General features: G+C 43.0%; 1 protein-coding gene across 24 annotated transcripts in view; it reads left to right on the forward strand.

Moving 5' to 3' along the window:
- Positions 1-18,831, forward strand: part of PARD3 (par-3 family cell polarity regulator) — a 724,849-nt gene that overhangs the window by 106,851 nt on the left and 599,167 nt on the right. The gene's annotated exons all lie outside the window — the stretch shown is intronic.

An 18,831-nucleotide genomic window follows, 5' to 3' on the forward strand; every position in this document is an offset into this window, starting at 1 on the left:
CCCATTCATTGTGATGACCCTGCATCTAGTTCCGTGCCTGCCACGTGGTAGATGCTTTGTGAATATTTGCAGAATGAATGAATACTGTGGCCTGTGGGACTAACCATGGTGATAAACCGTAAAACACGCACATCTTAAAGACATCATTTTAAGTGCTTTGGGGGGACTGGGCATAAGATAAAAGTAGGATTGAAGATGGTTGTCTTGCAGAGATACATTTCAGCCAGGAACTGAAATGTGGGTAAGATTTCCACAAGGGAAGAGATAGGGATGGCTTTCTAGGAGGTACAGACAAGCAGATAACAGGTTTGAGCAACAGGGAGATTCCGTGGACTTCATGGCTTGTATCTTGTCATATATGAAGGTACATTTACGTCCCCTGTGTGTATGGCTCAGTCTGTGCTCATGTTCTTTCCTCAAAGTTGATGCATAGGGCCGGGTACAGTCCTCAGCACTTTGGAAGGCTGAGGCAGGAGGATCACTTGAGCCCAGGAGTTGGAGACCAGTCTGGGCAATACAGTAAGACCTCGTTTCTACAACAAATTAAAAAATGTGCTGGGCATGGTGGCGTGTACCTGTAGTCTCAGCTACTTGGAAGGCTGAGGCAGGTGGATTGCTTGAGGCCAGGAGTTTGAGGCTGCAGTGAGCTATCATAGCACCACTGTGCTCCAGCCTGGGCGACAGAGTGAGACCCTGTCTCTTAAAAAAAAAAGGCTGGGCATGGTGGCTTACGCCTGTGATCCCAGCACTTTAGGAGGCCAAGGCAGGTGTATCATGAAGTCAAGAGATCGAAACCATCCTGGCCAGCATGGTGAAACACCGTCTCTACAAAAAATACAAAATTAGCTGGCCATGGTGGCGCGTGCTTATAGTCCCAGCTATCCAGGAGGCTGAGACAGGAGAATCACTTGAACCTGGGAGGCGGAGGTTGCAGTGAGCCAGGAATGCACCACTGCACTCCAGCCTGGGCGACAGAGTGAGACTCTATCTCAAAAAAAAAAAAAAAAAGAAAAAAGTTGATGTGTGTTCTTTGCTTACAAAGATGTCTGTGGTAGTGAGACTCAGGAGCACCCTGTGATCTTATGGAAATCTTTTGAAGATACCATCATAGATCCCTCCCTTGGCTAAGAGTAGGAGTATCCTATAAGGAGACAGGAACCCCACCTCAGACATCAGCAATCCTGAGGAGACATTGGGAACAGGCCCTTCCGTCCTCACAAGTGGCTGTGATCTAAGCTGTGCCGTGGTCTGGCGTCCACCCCTTGGGGCCACACTTAGGATGTTGGGGTGCTGTGGCACTTTAACTTGGACCCCACACAGTGTGGGGTGTGCTGGATTTAAGTACAGATGCCATGAGGTGCAGTTGGATAACTGTTTGTCCGTAGCTCCAAAGAGGAAATCAGAGGTAGGTGCAAGGCTTCGTGGGTTCATTTTTCCTAATAATGGTCTACTCTGTTATATTCATGTAGGAATATTTCTTCCAACGCAGTTGGGTTTCATATAGCCAGGTGTGAGGAATTAATCTTGTATGTTGAAGTCATTTGGGAGCCTTTCTTTATGAAAATCAGGTCATTTTGGATTAAGTAATGTGACAGGGAAGTGGGGAGCTACTTCGGGGTCAGGTTTTTGTTTGTTGGTTTTAGGATTCAGAGCCATTTCGAATTTATCATGTTTCAGTGAGGGTTTTCTTTCCAGGTCAGAAAAATTCCTTTTGCTCTGAGTCAACATCTCTTGTTTGCTAGGGAGAAGTAAACAGGAGAGGGTAGGTCTTTCTTCTCTTAGGCTGGATGAGTAACCTTAAAGTTCTCCCAGGTTGGTTGTTTTGGATTATTTCTTTTATAAATAGGAGAGAAATATTCAACATTTTAGTTAATTTTTAAAAAGATCACCCAATACAATAGTTACTGGGCCTCAGAGGCCTCAGGGCAGATCTCTGCCTGGAGATGTCTGTGACCCTATTTTATGTTTCCGGGTTGTTTTTGTTTCTTTTTTCTTTTCCTTTTTTGAGACAGGGTCTCTCTTGTCACCTAGGCTGGAGTGCAGTGACGTGATAATAGCTTACTACAGCCTTGACTTCCTGGGCTCAAGCGATCCTCCCGCCTCAGCCTTCCGAGCAGCTGGGACTATAGGTGCAGAACACCACGCCTGACTACTTTTATTTTTAAAATTTTTGGAGAGATGGGATTTTGCTTTGTTGCCCAGGCTGGTTTTGAACTCCTGGCCTCAAGCAACCTGCCCTCCTTGGCCTCCCAAAGTGTTCTGGGATTACAGGTGTGAGCCACCACACCTGGCCTGGTTGTTTTTTCTGCACCTTGAATCTAGCACTGCCTGGAGCATGGAATGGAGTGTGTCTTAGATTGTTTATCTGTGATAGGCAATGTGGTGCAAAGCGTGACTTCTTCATAGTGAAATTAGTCTAGCATATTACCTGGTGGATGATACAGCTTTCACTATTCCGTTCTTTTTCTGTTCTAAGAAGAAAAGGTTTTATTTTAAAATTTATTTTATTTTAAAATAATTTCTACTTTTAATTAATTAATTTATTTTTGAGACGGAGTCTCACTCTTGCCCAGGCTGGAGTGCAGTGGTGCGATCTCAGCTCACCACAACCTCCGCCTCCTGGGTTCAAGTGATTCTCCTGCACTTAGCCTCCCGAGTAGTTGGGATTACAGGTGCCTGTCACCACGCCTGGTTACTTTTTTTTTTTTGGTATTTTGATAGACGGTGTTTCACGATGTTGGCCAGGCTGGTCTTGAAATCCTGACTTAAAGCAATCTGCCTGCCTTGGCCTCTCAGAGTGCTGTGATTACAGGCATGAGCCACTGCACCCGGCCTCAGCTTTTATTTTAGATTCAGGGATACTTGTGCAGGTTTGTTAATGGGTATACGTATTGCTTGATGCTGAGGTTTGAGGTGCGACTGATTCCATCACCCAGGTAGTGAGCATAGTACCCAATAGCTTTTCAACCGTTTCCCCAGCCTCCCTTCTCCTTCTTGTAGTCCCCAGTGTTTATTGTTGCCATCTTTATGTTCATGTGTACCCCCTTGAAAAAGGTCTTTTATCGTGGGTGTTGCGACAGTCTCTTCCCTCCTAATGTGTCCCCTGGCAAACTTCTTTTTTTTTTTTTTTTTGTATTTTTTTTTTTAGTAGAGACGGGGTTTCACGGTGTTAGCCAGGATGGTCTCGATCTCCTGACCTCGTGATCCACCCGTCTCGGCCTCCCAAAGTGCTGGGATTACAGGCTTGAGCCACCGCGCCCGGCCCCCCTGGCAAACTTCTTGGAAGAGTCAGTGTGTCCTAAAGGGAAAATGTGGATTTCCAGGTCAGCGTCTGAGCCTAAGGCTGTGCTGGACTGCGACATTATGTGGTGTTGATCTCAGGCAAGTCAAGTGTCCTATTCCTTAGTCTCTTCTTCTACAAAATACAGCTGAAAACATTGATATTGCAGGATTGTCACACGGGAAAGCAGGCATCATGTCAGAAGTGCTCTGTAATCACAATGAGGGTGAAGGAACGGAATGGATTAGGAGGTGGGTGCAGCACCAGGTGCCTGCTTTCATGGTGCTGATGGTTGTGAAGCTTGCAGATACAGATTTGAGTTCTGGAGCAGAATATCCTGTAGGTCCACACTGTGGTTTAGGGACTTAGGCTTGGATTATTCCATATTCACTACCTGCCCTCAGTAAAGCCTTCTGTTTTCTGTCTACCAGTTCATCAGGTAACAATACTACTCACTGTTCATACCCTTCCACACTCTTAGATCCATCAGGACTAGAGTGGGGAGAACTGGGTTGGCCAAGGTGAGTTTTGGCTTGCCCTCTTTTTTCTGGGGTATGAGTGAAGTATTTATCGGGGCTTAAACTCACTTCTTCTACCCAAGATTCCTGGCAGTCACTCTGGGGACCCACCTCTGCAGGTGAGGATGAAGGTATTCATATTGCAGTTTGGGTTCATTTTCATTGCAAGGGAAGAAGAGTATCTGGATGTCTTCTTTCCCCGCATCTGAAATGTTCCCTGGAATGTAAACTAGAATAATCGCACAGCATTTCTTGAGCCAGCTCTGAGGGACAGGATAAAGGGTGAATGGGGGCGATGATCCTGACATGGCCTGGCATGTCCACGCATTTCTTTTGGCAGCTAGGAGAGCACAGGCCTGTGTTTGTTGATTACATTATCCTAGAAACTCTTGTGTAAGGTCTTCTATACCCAATAGGGGTATTATTTTTATTTTTTTCTAGGACACACTAGTTATGCAACACAGTGCTTTGTTCTTTGTTTTATGCTAAAAAAAGCTGAAGATGGCCCCTGCCTTTGGAGACCTTATCTAGAGATAAACAAAGTACCATGCATATACAGGAAATAAGCTATTAAGTGACAAATGTGTTCTAGGTAAATATTTATTTATTTTGAGCCAACCTCGCCCTGTGCCCAGGCTGGAGTGCAGTGGCACCGTCTCAGCTCACTGCAACCTTCATCTCCTGGGTTCAAGTGATTCTTCTGCCTCAACCTCCGGAGTAGCTGGGATTACAGATGCCCACCACCAAGCCCAGCTAGTTTTTTGTATTTTTAGTAGAGATGGGGTTTCACCATGTTAGCCAGGCTGGTATCAAACTCCTGACCTCAAGTGATACACCTGTCTCGGCCTCCCAAAGTGCTGGGATTATAGGTGCACCTGGCTTAGGTAAATACTTTAGAGTTGGAGCACATTTCATAGAGGGGGAGTTTTTGTTTTTTCTTTTTTTAGACATGGGATTTGGGTCTATTACCCAGGCTGGAGTGTGGCGATGCAATCTTAGTTCATCTTTTGCCTTGAATTTTTGGGCTCAAGTGATCCTCCTGCCTCAGTCTCCAGAATACCTGGGACTACAGGTGTGCACCCTGACACCTGGCTAATTTTTAATTTGTTTTGTGGAGATGGAGTCTTGCTATGTTGACCAGGCTGGTCTTGAATTCCTGGCATCGAGTGATCCTCCTGCCTTGGTTTCCTGGAGTGCTGAGGTTATGGGTGCCAGCCACTGTGTCCTGCCAAGGGGATGGTTTTTAAACTGGATTTGGGAAGATATACAATTTGGGTAGTTGGAACTCTGGGGATGAAAGCTTTCCAGATATGTGGAAGAGAATAAACAAAAACGTAAGAGTCTCTTCACTCGACCAGTATTTCTTGAGCATCTTCTCTGTCTCAGACACTGTTTTGGGTGCTTGGGGTTTATCAGTGAACACAACAATTGAACATCCAAATATGGTGAGGCAACGCTGAGTCTGGTCACAAACCGGCTTGGGATGAGCTTTGAGAGCTTGGCCAAGGACACTGGATTTTGACTTTTAGAAAGTAGTGAGTCATTGGAAATAACTCATATTACAGGACAGTGACGTGATAAAAGAAATATTTTGCGAAGATAAATGTAGCAAGATGTCAGACAGGATTGAAGAGATGGGGTCTAGAAGCGAATTGGATAGTCATTATTTTATTGGGAACAGGAGAGGAGGGGGGATGGGAAAGAAAGAAATGTATTCACTAGTTATTTAAGAGGATAAAAATTTAAAACCACACATATATATTTATTATGGAATGCCAGGAAATATAGACAAGCACTGCCAGTTGTATATAGCAGTTCTTTTGTCTATGGCTATAGATAGTACATTCTCCAAACTAGGGATGAAACAACGTCTTGTGTAACAGTTTGTGAACAACGTTGTGAATTGCTCTGTTGTGTTTCATTGATTGGATGTGTTCAACCTGTTTCCTATTTTTGCATGTATAGCTAGTTTCCCATTCTCTATTGTTATATATTAAAATATCCCATTTAATATATGCATCTTGACCATATATCTTTCTCCACATTTTAAATTTCTAGATCAATGGGTATATTTTGTTTTAAGCATTTTGATGCATGGTACCAAATTCTACCTCTCTCCCCCCGCCTCTCCAAAAATGTGTGCAAAATACTCAGGAGCAGTATGTGAGAATGCTGGCTTCCTGTATTCTCATGAACCCTGAGTCATTAAATTTGTTTAAAATTAATCTGGTTTCCCAATTTGTTATGAAAAACTCAAATAGTAGCTGAGAGAATCATACAAAGCACAGCTGTGTCAGTTGACCTCTGATTGGGTTTGGCCAGTGGGGTGGTTTGGTGGGAGACAGGAGGCCCCGTGATGAGATAGCCCCAAAGTAGGTCTCTGCTCCCTCTCTGTTTTGGGCTGTCTTTGCAGCAAGCCTCTCCCCACATTCCAGCTCCTGCCCCTGAGTCCTCCATGGCTCCCACTTCCGCTGAGGCACTGCAGCCCTGGTCTCTGGTGCTACCTCCCCTTATCCCCTCAGCTCAGGGGTAGTCATAGCCTCCTGCTACTGCTAACCTGTGGGTGGCCCCCACCTCCACCGCCATCCTGGTTTAGAGTCACGACTCTTCTTACAAATCTTTGTACCAGTTCCCTGTATTAACTTCCCTCTCTTTAAAATACTTGAGATGATTTGCATTTTCCTGTTCGCACTCCTAATAATACATATTTATTCCTGTGTGTGTGTGTACAGGTGGAGCATCTGTCATCCAAAAATCTGAAATGCTCCCAAATTGGAACTTTTTGAGCCCTGACATGATACCACAAGTGGAAAATTACACACATAAGTACTTAACACAAACCTGGACTTAATACAAACTTGGTTTCGTGTAAAAAATTATTTAAAATGTTGTACAAAATTACCTTCGGTTTATGTGTATAAGGCATATTTGAAACATAAATGACTTTTTTGTTTAATTTTGGGTCCCATCTTCGAGAAATCTCATTTCCCAAAATCTGAAAAAATTGGAAATCCAAAATTGTTCTGGTCCCAAACATTTGGGTTAAGGGGTTCTCACCTGTATGTGTATATGTACATGTGTACATGTACGTATATGTGTACGTGTGTGTATATATATATATTTTTGCGCTATTTGCAGACATGGCTCTCTATCTTTGAATACTTCAGAACACAACTCCTTAGAATGAGGGTTTTTCCTTAAATATCCACAAAGCTATTATCACTTGGACAATTAAGAATCATTTCCTAATATTGTCTCATATTGAGCCCATATTAAAATTTCCCTCATTGTTCCCAAGATGTCTTCTACAGTGACTTCCTTTTTAACCCCAGCAAGGACCCAAACACGACTCACACCTTGAATTTGGGTATTCCTCCTTAATCTTTTTGGTCTAGAAAAGTCCCCAGGTTATTTTTTTAATGACCTATTTTTAACATTTTCTCTTGAAACATTTCTAATGTACACTTTAGTGAAATGCATCACTGATACTTTACCTAGATTCACCGATTGTTTACATTTGCTACATTGTTGTTCTATCTCTATAAACACACAGATACACATTAGTAATAGTATGCATTTTTTTTATGCTGAACCATTTGAGACTAAATTACAGATAACACTTCTCACTCTTATTACTTAAGCATACATTTCCTCAAAACATGACCATTCTTTATATAACTATAGTACAATGATCACATTCTGAAAACTTATCAATGTATGATTCTGTTACCTAACTTAATTTGACAAATTTCTTCAGTCATCATTTCCTTTTTCATAGTACTTTTTCTTTCCAGATGCAGTATCCACTCTGGGATCATACATTACACTTAGATATCAGATGAAGTGGACCTTTTTTTCCTTTAAAGATCAGTGCAATTGCATTGTAAAGACTAACAAAACAAAAAAGCGCACATTCTAGATTTGTCTGATTGTTTCCTTATGGTATCATTTACTTTGGTTCTCTATCCCCTGTATTTCCTGTAAAGAAGAAGTTAGGTTATGTTTTGATTAGGTTAAATCAGGAGGATGCTGCTATCAGTAGGAATGAAGAAGGCAAGAAAGTTGATGTTACAGGGAAGATAAGGAATATAAGCTTAATCTATTTGAAGTAAAGTAGGACTCCATAAAAACATTGTCCAGTCATAAGTAATTCCCAAATGGGTATTCTTTTGTTTGTTGCGTAAAAATTTCCTGGCAGGCTTTTAAAACAGGCTCCTTGGAGGATTCAGACTGTTCCCAGGGTGAGGTGCAGTGAGAGGTGGATGTTTGAAGTGGGAGTGCTGGGAGGGTTCTGGTCTAAATACGTGGCTTTAGCAATCCTCTGCACAGAGCTTGGAGTTGAAATAACACTGAGAAAGAGACTCTGACAGTGAAAACTGAGATAATCTGTATGCTTATAGGAGACAAATATGTATGCGTGTTCGTGGTAACCATTTTAAAGATGTCATAGCTCACATCTATTTGATTTCAAAAATTTGGGTAGAAGCGCTAAACCCACGAGTTGATGGTCCAAAACGTAGTGTATGGAAGAGGCACAAGGTGTTTCAGCTTCCTCTCTGATCTCTTCTCGCCCCTTATTCTGAATCACCGTTTCTCAAACTTCAGTGTGCATCAGAAACACCTGAAGGGCTAGTTGAAATGTATTAATAGATGGCTGGGTCCTGCCTCCAGAGACTTTTTTTTTGATGGTGTATCCAGCTTGGGATTGGAATTTCCAGCGTATTATCAGGTGATGCTGGCCTGGACTCCCACTTGGAGAACCACCACTTTAAATCATGATGTGATTAGAGCATGTAATAGAATTTTTAACGGAGTGGCTTTTCAGACTTGGTTTTAACAGCCCACACCTTTTTTTTAATCTTATTTTATTTTATTTTGTTTTTTTGAGACAGGGTCTCACTCTGTCACCCAGCCTGGAGTGCAGTGGCGCGATCACTGCTTACTGTCACTGCTTACTGCAGCCTTGACTTCCTGAGCTGAAACAATCATCCCACCTCAGCCTCCCAAGTGGCTCGGACCACAGGTGCACACCACTACAGCTGGCTAATTTTTGTATTTTTAGTATAGATGGGGTTTCATCATGTTGGCCAGGCTGGTCTCAAACTCCTGACCTCAAGTGATCTGCCCACCTCGGCCTCCCAAAGTGCTGGGATTACAGGTGTGAGCCACTGCGCCCAACCCTAATTTTTTGTGGAGACAGTATCTCACTGTGTTGCTCAGGCTGGTCTCTAAGTCCTGGGCTCAAATGATCCTCCTGCCCTGTCCTCCCAAAGTGCTGGGATTAGAGGCATGAGCCACAACACCTGGTCCTTTTTATCAAAATAAACCTTTTCTAGACCTCATCTTTTAATTTTAATTAATTAATTTTAATTAATTTTTGGTACAAGGTCTCGCTTTGTTACCCCAGCTGGAGTGCAGTGGTACAATCATGACTCACAGCAGCCTCAACCTCCCAGGCTCAAGTGATCCTCATGTCTCAGCCTCCTGAGTAGCTGGGACTACTGGTGCCTGCCACCACGCCCAGCTAAGTTTTTTTGTTTTGTTTTGATTTTTGTATTTTGTAGAGACAGGGGCTTGCCATATTGCCCAGGCTGGTCTAGGGCTCCTGAACTCAAGCAATCTGCCATGGCCTCCCAGAGTGCTGGGGTTACAGGTGTGGGCCACCATGCCTGGCCTGGACCTTCTGTTTATGTACTATATTATCACATGAAGCTGTCAAAGAAGAGGCTGGGAGGAGGGGCCATGGAAAGAAGACAGGCAACCCTGATGCTTCAGATTGGAAACTGTCAGTGTTAGTCTGAGAAAGGACTTGGGAATGAATCAGCAGACCTGGGCTGGAGTCCTGGCTGACAGCATTTATGAATTGTGACCTGTTGCCGGCAATTTATGCCCTCTGAGTCTCAGTTCTCTCATCTGAAAATAGGAATTATAAGCCCTCTTTCCACATGAGATAATGCACATGAATGCATTTTTTAAAGTTGTAAAACGCAGTGCAGATCTAACTGGTGGTTACTGCTGTCTCATTCTTGCCTTGGCTCTGTCCTGTGCCAGCGCTGTAGTCTGAGGCCATTCCCTCCGTTTCTGTAGAATGGTGGAGGAGTTGAGGGAATTTCCATGACACTGTGTTGGCACGAAAGTCACGTCAGAGCTCGGAGGTCACCGATGGGCTGATTTCCCATATTATTGGATAATGTGTAACCCTGTGAGAGATTATGTGCTAGTTCTAATAAAACTAAATGCCAGAAAGTTATTTCCTTGAGGTTGGACTTCACCTGGTTTCATGCCTCCATTTTCACTTTTGATTGATGCGATAAATGAAGCTGTCCCCACCTGTCAAGGGAGGCAGCAGGTTTGTGGTTTGCTGTCTTGTGTTGTGGTGCTGAGGCTTTGGCATTGGTATTGGGTGTGGTTTGGAGTGGAGAATGGGGGCTGAGCAGTGTACTTAGCATGAGCTATTAGTCCCTCCCTTGTGGTGATACAGATCATTATTTTGTTGTTGAACATCAGCTATGACATCTGACTGTGTCTTCTCCCTGTATTGAGAAGGCAACAAAAACATTTGTATAATGTTTAGCAGTGTTCCTATAACAAGATTGCAAATGGGTCCTATGTTTCAGTTTATAGGGAAAGATTGGCTTTTTTCCCCCCCCCGAGACAGGGTTGCCCAGGCTGGAGTGCAGTGGTGCGATCATAGCTCACTGTATCCTCTACTTCCTGGGCTCAAGTGATCCTCTTGCTTTAGCCTCCCCAGTAACTGGGACTACAGGCACACAGCACCATGCCCAGTTAATTAAAAAACCAAATTTAACAACTAGAAAAAACTTATTTGTAGAGATGGAGTCCCCCTACCTTGGCCAGGCTGGTCTCGAACTCCTGGACTCAAGCAGTCCTCCTGCCTCCGCCTCTCAAAGTGCTGGGATTATAGGCGTGAGCTACTGCACCTGGCCAATCAGCATTTTAAAAAGTGAAGCTGATTACATGAGGAAAAGTCAGAATTGCATGTGTGATATCTGTCTTGAAGTGCTAATGATTCTTTTTTTTTTTTTTTTTTTTTTAAAAAAGAACAGAGCTTCAGAATGTATTCTAAAATGTTTGTTTTGGCTTAAGTAAATTGGAGTTACTTGCCCAGAGAATCTAGAGAGAAGCATAGTTCTGATTGCATTCTTTTGTTGACTTTTAAAATGAAGTGTTTTGAAGTCTGAGGGACATTTTAAAAAACAAAACAAAAAAATGAAATGTTTTCTGTTTGTTATATCACCACTAAGACTTTATTTGTCTTGGTAACGTAACTATCATGTGGCTAATCTGGTTGGTGGATGCTAAACTGTACTGTGTGCCATGGTTATTATTTAAAGGACTTTTCAAACTTGTTTCTCTTTCATCTTTTTGTTTCTCAACGTGACATATGTGCACATGATGAGATAGCACTATTAGGACTGTTATGAAAAAGAGCAGAGCCTTCTATGGGAGAGGTTGCCTTTTCCAACTCTTGCTGCTGGTTCTTTTGATGTTTACTTTTATATTTTTATGTAAATTGCTTATCTCTTTCTTTTTTCTTGTGGTTTGTCATCATTTGTTGAGTTAAAATGGAAGGTTTAACCCTATTTCACTACCCTATGTGTGCTATGTCCCCACTCACAGGTAGCCACTTCTAGGATCTCTGTCTCTTTGTGTGTGTGTGTGTCTGTGTTTCTCCTCTCTCTCACAGACTTTTTAGACCGCTTTGTTACAAATTTGATTACATATTCTAGGCTCACATTTTTACTATTAAAGCTGCTTATAGCTGAACCATGCATGATACCTTGATCACCTTTTCTTTCCTTCACAACTTTTGGGTTTTTCTTGAATGAAGAATGTTTTTTCCTTTGGTTGGTCTTCTGTATATTTATAACTAATGAGCCTCAGCTTTAGCCAGTTGTTAAAATTGTGTCTTGCTGTGTTTAGTTGCACTGGGTACTCTTTCACTGCTATCTTGAAGAGGCCACATTTGGGGTGTCTGGACTGGTCACTCTGTTCCAGGTTTGCAGCTGACATCCTGGAATCTGGGATCCACCTTCACTCCACCTTCACCATCGTCCCGGGAGCTGTCTTCTGTGTTACGTCTCCCGTTTTCATATGCTATGTCTTTCTCATTCATGGTTTATTGCCTTATTTTGTTGGAACACACCTTCCAGTTACAAAGGGGTAATGTTTTTGGAAACGTTGCATTTCTAAAAATTGTCTTTTTTCTACCTTCGTACTTGACTGGTATTGGGGCAAGAAACGGAATTCTAGGATAGGGAACTATTTCTTGTAGGAATTTTGAAGTCACTGGTAGATGATTGTCTAGATCCCAGTATTGCTGTGACTCCTTATCCCTCACTGTGGCCTGTGCTTTATTTTCTGGACGTTCTCCTTCCCTACCTGCCACCAGTCTTCTGTTTTTCTTCTGTGTTCTGATATGCCTTGGTGTATGTCTGCTTTTATACATTGTGTTGGGGTCTCTATGGAACTTTTTAATGTGGAAACATATGTCATTTTGGGGAATTAACTTGAAATTGTTTTTGGTTATTTCTCTGTTTTCCCAATTCTCTTTTCTAGGACTCCTGTTACTCAGTTGCTCGACTGACTTGACAGGTCTAATTTTATTAGCCTTTTTAATCTTCTTCTTTTTTCCCCAACTTCCTAGGGGAGATATTTTCAACTTCTCTTAGTTTTCCTGTTGAGCTCTTCATTTTTAGTATTTTATTTGTTTAGTTTTTTAGACAGAGTGTCTGTCACACAGGCTAGAGTGCAGTGGCCCAGTCATAGCTCGCCATAGCCTTGAACTCCTGGGCTCAAGCAATCTTTCTGCCTCAGCCTCCTGAGTAGCTGGGACTGTAGGCGCATGCTACCACACCTGGCTTATTTTTATTTTTTTATTTTATTTTATTTTTGTATGGATGGGATCTTGCTGTGTTGCCTGGACTGGCCTTGAACTCCTGGCCTCAAGCAGTTCACATGCCTTGGCCTCCAAAGCACTGGGAGTACAGGGATGAACCACTGTGCCTGGCCTGTTTTTCATATTTTAATTCCAAAATACTTTTTAAAAAAAAAAAAATTATCCCTCAGCACGTTTCTTCCTTTCTTGCTTTCCTCCCTTCTCATCTTCCTCTGCAACCTGGATGTACCATCATCTGACCTCTCTTAAAATATCAGTGATGGATTTTTAATAGCATCTTTTTATACAGTCTCTGGTTCTTTCAAGTTGTGTTTACTATTTGTTTTGTTCTCTCTTCCATCCTTGGGATGTTCTTAAAAGTCTGTCTCTCCATGGTTGGCTCTGACTTAAGGCACTAATGGTAACTTGAGAGCACTGAGTTCAGGCAAGGGCATACACTGTGAGTGAGCTTCACTGGGTGGGGGGGGGGGGGGCCCGGGCGGGGCCGGGTTCCCCCCCCTGCCTTTTCTCTTTAGATGGACAGAGGCCCAGGGAAAGATCTTCCCACCTTTAGCCTGGCAGGAATAAGCCCTGGCTGGCATTCTGAGAGCAAGTGGAAGCAGAGGGCTGGATTTTTCTACAATCAGTACATAAATATTCACTTGGCTCTTCTCATTTTCAACAAGGCACCTCTACAGTTGTTCCTCCTCTAGTTTCTCAGTCCAGACCTGCTATCTGAGGCTGCAGTGAACTGCCAGGGGCTGGGAGGGGCAGTCACTGTGCTCTCTGGAAGCACTGGGAAGCTAGGGCTTTAATTACTACAGACTTTCAGACAATTTTGTTATTTTTCCTCCCATCTTTTAAATTTATTATTATTTTAATTTGTTGTTATTATTTTTTCTGAGACACGGTCTTACTGTGCCCAGCTGGAATGCATTGACGCAATCATGGCTCACTGCATCCTCAAATTCCCCAGGGTCAGGTGATCCTCCCACCTCAGCCTCCTAGGTGGCTGGAACTACAGGTATGTACTATCATGCCTGGCTCTTTTTTTTAATATTGAAATTTTATTATTATTACTATTATTATTGTGTATTTTGAGATGGAGTGGTTTGCTCTGTTGCCCAGGTTGGAGTGCAGTGGCACGATCTCGGCTCACTGCATCCTCCACCTCCTGGGTTCAAGCGATTTCTCACTGCCTCAGCCTCCTGAGTAACTGAGATTACAGCACCCGCCACCATGCCTGGCTAATTTTTTGTAATTTTTAAGTAGAGACAGGGTTTCACCCATGCTTGGCCAGGCTGGTTTCAACTCTTGACCTCAAGTGATCCACCCACCTTGGTCTCCCAAAGTGCTAGGATTACAGGCATGAGCCACCACACCCAGCCAAAATTGTTTTATTATTATATTTTAGAGACAAGCACACTGCAGCCTCGAACCCCTGGGCTCAAGAGATCCTCCACCTTAGCCTCCCAAGTAGCTGGACTGTAGGCACAGGCGCACACCACCACACCTCGGTGATTTTTCCAGCTTTTTGTAGAGATGGGGCCTCACTATGTTCCCTAGACTGGTCTGGAACTCCTGGGCTTGAGTGATCCTCCTGCCCCTGCCTCCCAAAGTGCTGGGAGTACAGGCATAAAGTACCGTGTCTGCCTTTTCCCATCTCTGTTCCTGTGTTCTGACTTTCTTGGTTCTCCCCATTCCAGAGCCTCTTAGCCGCTCTGTGGGGGGAGTCTTGCTGCTTCCTGGCTTTCCCCACAGTTACCTTGGGGTTCCATTTCTTAGTTCTGCAAAATGTGTTGTCTCTGGGCCATCTGCTTCTCAGCTTCCAAAAACTGTTTCCCTCATTCCCTCTGTTCTCTTTGTTTTTGTGGGATTATGCTTGGAAAAAACAAATAACAACAAAATCCCCACATGTGTATTGTGGTTTCAGTGGGCTTTCAGGAGGAAATAAAAATAAAAGTGTGTCTTTTGAGATGATGTTTTACCCTTTCATTTTTATCTTTGTGTTCACAGCGTTCTGAATCACCTCTGCCTCTCTTCCCTGCTGCTCACACCCTTCTGCCTGCTCAGGGTCCTCCTCTTGTGCCCTGTCCCTCTGGTCTACTCATTTGTTAAGAGCCTACTCTGCTAAAACCTCTCCATAAACTGACCTTTCCAAGTGAGAGTGATCTTTCCTTCCTGAGTTCACAAAATATTATTATTATTATTTTTTGGTGTAGTTTTCTTTGAACTCATGGTCTACCTCTTTTTTATGACTTGTTTATGTTTTGTCAGATAAATTTTGTTTTATTTTTGAGATGGAATCTCGCTCTGTTGCCCAGGCTGGAGTGCAGTGGTGTGATCTCAGCTCACTGCAACCTCCGCCTCCCAGGTTCAAGTGATTCTCCTGGGACTACAGGAGAAGGAGGAGCTGGGACTACAGGCGCATGCCACCATGCCTCGCTAATTTTTGTGCTTTTTGTAGAGACAGGGTTTCATCATGTTGGCTGGGTTGGTCTGTAACTCCTGACCTCAGGTGACCCGCCTGCCTCGGCCTCCCAAGGCACTGGGATTATAGGTGTGAGTCACTCTGCCTGGCCTGTCAGATACACTTTAATTTCTGACGATGGGTGATGATTGTTTCTTTGCCTTCATGCAATGCTTTGCATGTAGTAAATACTCAAATTTTTTTTTATCAACATAGATTTTTTTCAGTGATCTTTTTCTGGTCTTAAGTTAGGATATTGACCATTGCTATATGCCATGGTTAATGCAAAAGTAGGGTGCTATTTCTAGTTGCAGATACTTTTCTTGAAATTTGCACATGCAGGTAATATGTGAAGCCTATGCATTATACATGTCATAACTCACGAAAGCTCATTAACTTGTTGCATAGGATAACGATGCGGTTTATAGAATCTGAGAGATTTCCTGAAGGTAGGTTAGGAGGTAGTCTCTCCTTAAGACTGAGCTGTTCTCTCTTACCACATCCTGGAGTAGAGTGGGCGTCAGCATTCCTTGCAACTTGCATCTTGTAGGGTTACCTCTGCTTACATTCCAACTTAGTCTTCGGAAATGTTCTCTCTAGCACTAGGCCAGGTGAAGGTCATGTTCTTTATCTGAATAAGAGCAGTGATTCTTCATGTGGTTTTGTCTCCAGGTTTCTTGTGTGGGTTTGGACCTATCCTTGCAAGCCTTGCCCCATGGGGACATTCACTGCTTGATCATCTATTTGATGGATGAACTCTGCTCCTCATTTATTGCTGTGTATGATGGATTTTTGGTTGTCATAATACACAATTATTGTTAAAGTCTTTTGTTATTTTAAATTGACATATCCTGAATGAGAAACCTTCTTCTTTTTTAATTGAATGTTGTGTCATGTTTGTTTATTCACCCGATGACTGATGCAATTATTGTAGAATTAGAGTTTATTGGTAGTATGAAAAGTGGCTTATCATAACTTTTATCTTCCCCCTAAGAGATGGGGCCTCACTCTGTTGCCCAGGCTGGAGTGCAGTGGTGTATTCACAGCTCACTGCAGCCTTGAACTCTTGTGCTCAAGGGATCCCCCTGCCTCAGTCTCCCACTTAGCTGGGACTGCAGGTGTGGGTCACTATGCCTTGGCCTTCTAAAGTTCTGGGATTACAGGGATGAGCCATCATGCCAGACCTTATCACAATTTTTTGCTCAGCTACTTTTCTAAGTGTCTGTGGACTGGACAGCAAAGATTCCTACCATTATTATTTTAAACTTTTTATTGCAAACTACTACAAAGTCGAATCAGTAAGTATCCTCTAACTTTTTCTCTATTGGAGACTGGACTCTTCCCTTAAAATAAAGCAAGTCTTCTGTTCATTGAAAGAGAATTATGTTATGAAAGCTGCCAGTTAAAATCTCCCAAGAGACCACTGTTCTAAGGAGTTGGATTTCTCAGTGGCAAAAATATCCTTCCTGGTTTTAAACTCTTGTGGGAGGAGGTCATTTTATATGTTTTTTTTTTTTTTTTTTTTTTTCCCAATGCAACATGCTCTGTTGGGGTTACTGTTGATCTCCTGCTCAGTTCTTTTCAAACAGTCATATCCATTCAGCACATTTTTGTGGAGTGGCATTTAGTAAGTGGAAGCCTGATATTTGCCTTGGCATGATGTTATCATGACTGCTTGGCATAGCTGACTGTTGAGTCAGGACCCCTCCAGAGGCAGGAGTCAACTGTTGACTCTCAAAATTAGAAAAGCCTTGATCAGTTAGTTGGAGGATTGTAAGTCAAGTTTATAGAGTATTTCAAAGAGGGGGTAACAAATTCTGCTGATAGACCAAATAAGATGAGGACAGACAACAGACTTTTGTGTTAAGCATTGTGGAGGCTGTTGTGGATGTGATGGAAGAGGAAGCCTGATTGGAATGGGGTTATGGGAGGAAACACGCTTGAAGCAAGTATGAACAATTCTTTAAAAAATTTTGCTGTGAAGATCATCAGATAATTGGTATAGTAACTGGAAGGCAAAATAGTGTCAACGAAAGGTTTTGTGCTGCATGTGTAAAAATAATTCACAGCCTTTAAAGGCTCAAGCTTGACACCTGACTACTATCTTCCATACGATTGTGGTTTTTAGGAACATTAACAGTGGGACAGGCTGGGCTCTGTGGCTCATGCCTAATCATCCCAGCACTTTGGGAGACTGAGGTGGAAGGATTGCTTGAGCCCAGGAGTTGGAGGCTGCAGTGAGCTATGATTGCACCATTGTACTTCAGCTTGGATGACAGAGCCAGACTCTGTCTATAAACAAAAGAAAACAGTGGGCTGGAGTTCGACTGCTGATTTGCTTGGGGGTTGTGATGGTCAGGAAAAGCTCTTGGAGAAGAGGATGCCTGAGAAGTCTTGATGGACGGACAGGGCTGGCCTGGAGGGTAAGGTGGGGTCTAGGCATCGGAGGCCTTGGGCACGGAGTTGGGGGGAAGTTGTGCAGGGCCTAACAGGCTGTGAAAGGGAAAGTGCCGGGGAAAAGGGGGGAAGTTTTGCAGGGCCTAACAGGCTGTGAAAGGGAAAGTGCCGGGGAAAAGGTGGAAATGTAGCAGGTTGTGAGGGATGAAGTTCTGAGGTTGAGAAAGTCCATAGGTGGGGATTTATTTCCAAGGGGTGGCTACAAATATTATATAAAGGCTGCAGATAATGATCTCATCTGGAGGGAGTGAACAGAATCAGGAGGCTTAAAGAATGGTTTCGTAAGCCACATTTTGGAGGTCGGTGTGCTTGTGTGTGTGGAAGTATTTTAGAAATGAAAGTTGATATTTAAATTGATTGGGTCACCCTTGAGCTTGCTTGGTGGGAAGAGGTGGGCAGGTTGTGGCTATTCTAAGTGGCAAGGGGGCACCTCTTCCTTATTCACCCCCAGGACATTATTTCCAATTTTCCTTGAAGAGGAAATACCATTTACCATTAGTAAATGGTTTTGGGACTTCATTCTTTGGGGACTCAACACATCTGGACATGACAAATTCTGGAGCTGTCTCAGTGGCAGGTGTCCCAAGGACTCTTGGATGATATTGTAATTGGGATTCATGTGCAGTCAGAATAGGCCCCACAAATGAAGAGGATGCCAAGGGGTGTGTGTGTGTGTGTGTGTGTGTTTTACAAACTTAACTGTCAGCGTTCTATATAAATGATTCCTTTTATAGAGGTCCAGATAGATGAGGGTTCAGAGGAACTCTGTTACTTGCATAATGGTTTTAATGATAATGCTTACTAACTTTGAGGATTAAGGTCTGAGTTACTTGCTGTGCTGGTTAAAAAGTGACAAGGATTGGTCATTCTGCATTTTTAAAATAAGCATTCCATTTTAGTGATTCTTAGGCATGCTTTGTTAGAGATGGACTTGGAGAGCTTCTTAAGAATGTGGATTCTCCCCGCACCCCTTCTCCAGGGTCTTGGTCAATAGATCTGTAGTAGGGTCCAGGAATCTGTATTTGAACTCTCATTAATCGTTTGCCTCCTTCTTGCAATCTTTGCTTCAGGAAAGAACTGTACCAAACATCACCTTTTAGGTTTGAAGAATGGAGGATTAACTTGAACTTTTGGATAGCAAAAACAGTAGGGAATGGTGAAACATACAATTTAGTATATTTTCATTTGAATATGTATGTGAGAGTGA

Source organism: Rhinopithecus bieti, unplaced genomic scaffold, assembly GCF_001698545.2.
Source record: "Rhinopithecus bieti isolate Rb0 unplaced genomic scaffold, ASM169854v2 scaffold_763, whole genome shotgun sequence".
NCBI classification, from domain to species: domain Eukaryota; kingdom Metazoa; phylum Chordata; class Mammalia; order Primates; family Cercopithecidae; genus Rhinopithecus; species Rhinopithecus bieti.